Source organism: Penaeus japonicus, unplaced genomic scaffold, assembly GCF_977035675.1.
Source record: "Penaeus japonicus unplaced genomic scaffold, GWHDUDI00000001_assembly GWHDUDI00000042, whole genome shotgun sequence".
Taxonomy (NCBI): domain Eukaryota; kingdom Metazoa; phylum Arthropoda; class Malacostraca; order Decapoda; family Penaeidae; genus Penaeus; species Penaeus japonicus.
The window spans coordinates 8,001,752-8,006,751 of NW_028234444.1; the positions used below are offsets into that span (position 1 = coordinate 8,001,752).

The following is a 5,000-nucleotide window of genomic DNA, read 5'->3' on the forward strand; positions in this document are numbered from 1 at the left end:
AGGAGGGAAGGAGAGAAGAAAGATCAGAGAGGAGGGACAAGTAAAGGGGAGAGGTACAATGAATGAATAGGTATCGTAGAGAAAGGGTAAAGGAGAGCGGGAGGAAATTGGAGAGGAAGAAGAAAATGAAGTTAAAGAGAGAGAAAAAACTAAATGACAAAAGGACTGAGAGAAGTAAAACAGAAATGGAAGAGGGGAAAGGAGAGGAGAGAGTGAATAGGGGAAAAGATGGGAGAAGGAAGAGGGGAAAGAAGATAGAGGGAAGAGGGAAAGGAAAAGATAGAGGGGAGAGGGAAGAGGGGAAAGGAGAGGATAGAGGGAAGAGGGAAAGGAGAGGATAGAGGGGAGAGGGAAGAGGGGAAAGAAAAGGAGAAAGTGAGAAAAAAGAGGAACACGATTATCTTATCCCGGGGAGAGATCGGGTAAGAATAAATCCGAGTTGGACGAAGGGCAATCCAAGGGCGAGATAGGAAACCTCACACATAAAAATGGAAGGGAAAATCACTCACTGGCAACCTTATCACGGTCTCCCATGGGGGGTCGAGGGCGGGTGGCCGACTACGAAATTGGAATTTGGGATTTTCTTTTTTTTTAGGCCTACTTTTGTGAGGTGTTATGTAGATTTGTAGTCTTTTAATGCTCTTGATATATTTCGAATAGTTTTCTGATATATTGCATTTATTTTAGACTTCGTTTATTTACACTTTGTGGAATGTACGTACAACTTGTTGCATTTACAGTCTATTTATCTTTTTATCGACTGTCTATTTCATTAACAATCTATCAGTTTATCTATCGGATGACTTGAATTAATAATCTAGAAAATAATATATCGAATAACATACATTTATCCATCAATTGAATAACTATTGTATTGACAATCATTTTATTTATCACGTACAAACCATTATCCATCAATTGAATGATTCCCGTCTTGACAATCACATCCGCCGAAAAACTGTTGCATTTTTATCCGCGATCTTTACCAGTCTTTGCTTTCAAGCCATAAAAGAGAACACGGAGGAGGAGTTGGAGTGAAAAGTGGAGTGGCTGTTCGAGAGTCTTGTGTGAATCGGCCGTCGCAGCTCCGGGAAAATCTTTCTGATATCGAGTGATTTTCCCTTTTCTTTTTCTTGTCATTTTTATTTTCTTTTTGGAGTTTTTCTTTTTTCTTTCTTTCTTTCTTTTTTTTTGCCGTGTGTGGAAGTGACGGCTGGTCAGGAATGTTGATTGGGCTAATCTTGGGTCCCCGCGCAAAGGAATTTGATCGTCACGTATTATTTCTGCGGTTGTTATTATTACTATTTCGCTGGCGGCAGTTATCATTGCTATTATTATTGTTGTCATTATTATTATCGTCTTTTTTATTACTTTCATTATCATTATTATTATCATTATTATCACTGTTAATTAAGTTACTATTATTGCTGTTCTTTAAACTACTATTGTTACTGTTATTAGGTTATCATTTTCGCTGCTGTTGTTACTGATTTTGCTGTTACTATTTTAGTAGTTTAACCGGAGCTATTGAGATCCAAGGAATATATTATAACGTATCTTACCGCATACAATATATATAATGATAAAGGAGGGTATTTAGACAAAAAAATAGGTATCTAAATTTATTATTTGCTCGTATCCACAAACGAAACAAATGCGCATCAACGTAACACGCTGCAAACATCTGAACACACGTACGCACGCACGCATCCTCACCCCGTTTATCGTATCAAGCGACTTCTATGTCAGTCGAGGACCTTCTCGAAACTACCCGACTATCCAATTAATTCTAGCCTTTGAAGCCACCGTCGTGCAGGGCTTCAATCCACTCCCTACCTCCCCCGGCCCTTTCCTTCAACCCTTCCTCCCTCCTTCCCCTCTCTTCCCTCCCCCCTTCCTCCACTGTCTCTTCCCCCTGCCTTCTCCTCCTCCCTCTCTCTTCCCTCCTTCCCCTCCCTCCTCTTCCCTCCTTCCCCTCCCCCTCTCTTCCCCTAGCCCACACATATTCCTCGGTCCTTTGAATCCCCGTGCGTGAGTGATGCGTCATGGTGAAGGAAGTCCCAAGGAGAGAGGCTTCCATTCCTCGAAAATCCTGCCGGTGAATCAAAGTTAAATTATACCCCGGCGCTCCATCCCCTCCGCCTCTCCCGGTCTCTTCCCTCTTCTCCTCGCCCTCCCCTACCTTCTTCTTCTTCTTCTTCTTCCCTCCCCTGCATCTTTCTTCTTCTTCTTCCTTCTCACTTCTCTTTCTTCTCCTTATCCTCCTTCTCTTTCTCCCCCCTCCTCCTTCTTCCCTCTTCCCTCCTCCTCCACCACCACATCCTCTTATTTCTCCCCTTCTCCGTCCTCCTCCTATTTCTCTCTTCCCTCTCCTATTTCTCTCATCCCCCTTTTTCTCTTCTTCTTCCTCCTCCCCCTCTTTCTCTTTTTCTTCCTCCTCCCCCTCTTTCTCTTCTTCTTCCTCCTCCCCCCTCCCTCCTCCTCCTCCTCCTCCTCCTCCTCCTCCTCCTCCTCCGCACATCATTCATCGTGTACAACAGAGGGATTACAGCAAATACAGCTTGCATAATATCAGGAAACCGATGAGTTGGCATAGGCTTTGTACTTAACGTTGAGTGGCCAAACTTGTAAGAATTCTTCGCCTGTCGTTTGACGCCGAGCGAGTGCAGAGGTGTCCCTTTAAGGCCAAGACGACATATCTAAAGCCTTATCATATTTAGCATTTGGTTATCGTCTTATTGTATACTGTGTTCGATTATTTCGTTCTTTTGTATATTAAGATCGAGTATTTCGTCAAATTGTGTATTGTCTTCGAGTATTTCGTCCTATTGTGTATTGTCTTTGGGTAATTAGTAATCTCATATTATATATAATCTAAACGTATTTACCCGCATCGTATTTAGCTTAGCGTTATCGTATTTATTTAGAGTTTTATCACCTTTATTCTTATAACTCAGAGGGTTTCGATGTAGGTCGCTCGCAGCCGCTGTTGCTCGGGGAACGCGATAAAATTTTCAGTTGGGTTTACAGGTCGTGGCGCAGACACGGATTTCCCGCCTTTTTCTCTTCGTCGACTGTGTTTTGTTTTATGTATTTGAGTGGAAATTGTTTCAAACACTTGCTGATGAAAACTATTTTAATATATATATATATATATATATATATATTTGTGTGTGTATATATATATATATATATATATATATATATATATATATATATATATATATATATATACACACACACAGACGCACGCGCGCGCATACACACACACACACACACACACACACACACATACATACATACATACATACATACATACATACATGCATACATACATACATACACTCACATATACACTCCCACATACATTCACACACATTCCCGCATGCACACAGAATAGGCTATATATATATTGCATTTCACTTGTTTTCTGAACATTCTATAAAAATTGAGAGAAACATTGCAGGGCAGGTAGGAATCCTTCTTATCCATGTTTAACGAAAGGTTCACGAGCAAGAAAAGAGAAATGAGAAAATGACGTTAGGCAACAGAAGGGATTGCACGAGAAATTCCTTGCAAGATACCAGCGCATTGGTGTGTTTGTGTTCCATTAGTTAAACAACATTCCTAATCTCTTGTCACACTCCGTTTTTTTATTATTAATTTTTTTCGGCTTTTGTATATCACCAAGGAAAAACAACATAAAAAAAAATGTTTTTATAATCTTCAGATTTTGGAAAAGGATGCTTCAAAGCATTTCTCAAACCTCGAAAGGAAACGCAGAAAAGCAAACAAACTAATGGTTGGTGACGTAATAAGACCAGGATGATAACGTAAAGGCATACTGCTGGATTTTAGCGTGAATATTTGAGGCATTAAAGGTGAAGTGGCGTAAGAGTGACACACTGATCAATAAGAATTTACGATAGCCACACCCACCGAGCCAATGCGCTTTCCAGCTTGTTCTGAAACGATTGACTATCGCTTGCTTGGAATTTACTCGTGTAAAGGATCATCCTTCGGGGAATAGGGGAATCGGAACCTACTGTTCGGGTCTATCAATAGGAATTAAATGCTTTGCGTCTACATTATTGTAATGTACATCTTCTTACTTTTTATTTCATTATTTTTACGGGGATTGTCGCTTTAGGATTAGCTGGTGTTCGAAATCCATATTCGGGGTTTCGGAAAACATTTGATTTTATAAATCATTTTTGTCATCGTTAATTATTTTTTTTAGGTGTGACTGATAATTGAGATTCATTAGCCCAAACTGCCAAAAAATGTAGTTATCATATTCTTTTGTATTTCTTTTATGAAATACGAGTTGATAATTCAAGAATGTTGGCATGATTATTATGAAGATTGCACGTGTAGTGAAGAACACTCTAATGACTTATGAAGGGGGAAATGATAGCAGTTGTAATAAAGTCTTCATTTGCAGGCTGGCAGATAGACAATTACTCATTAATGAGAAGTGAGGTTCATTAGGTAAGCGACATAATTTTTTCATCATTAGGAATAAGTTTCCAGCGAGCATTTTTAATGAGGAACAAGAGCCAAGATAAACGGGTTGACGATGAATTTTATATTTGCGATAGAGAATTTGGATTGACGATGCTTTCCACTTTGTTTCATTTATTTTCGTTTTTGTGTGCGTATGTGTATGAACGTAAAGATATATGTATATATATATATATATATATATATATATATATATATATATATATGTATATATATATATTTGTGCATCACGACTTTGCAACGCATCACATTTTTTTTCCGATTCCATTCTCTCATTCGTAAGAAAGCCTTACTAGAATTTCTTATCGCCAAGTTTCCTTCGCCAGGATTTATTACTTTGCGCTGCTCTTCGAATCATTTACCGAAGCTAATCTTGCTTGCACCATCAGGCCATAAAATCTGTTTAAAGTCTCTTTCTCAAGAACGTTTACGACTAACTTAATAGTAATAGCCGGTATGAGAGCCGAGAGTTGCTG

At 39.2% G+C, this 5,000-nt stretch overlaps 1 protein-coding gene across 47 annotated transcripts in view; it reads left to right on the forward strand.

The window, feature by feature from the left end:
• CaMKII (Calcium/calmodulin-dependent protein kinase II) overlaps positions 1-5,000 on the forward strand; it is a 141,344-nt gene that overhangs the window by 76,316 nt on the left and 60,028 nt on the right. The window lies entirely within an intron of this gene.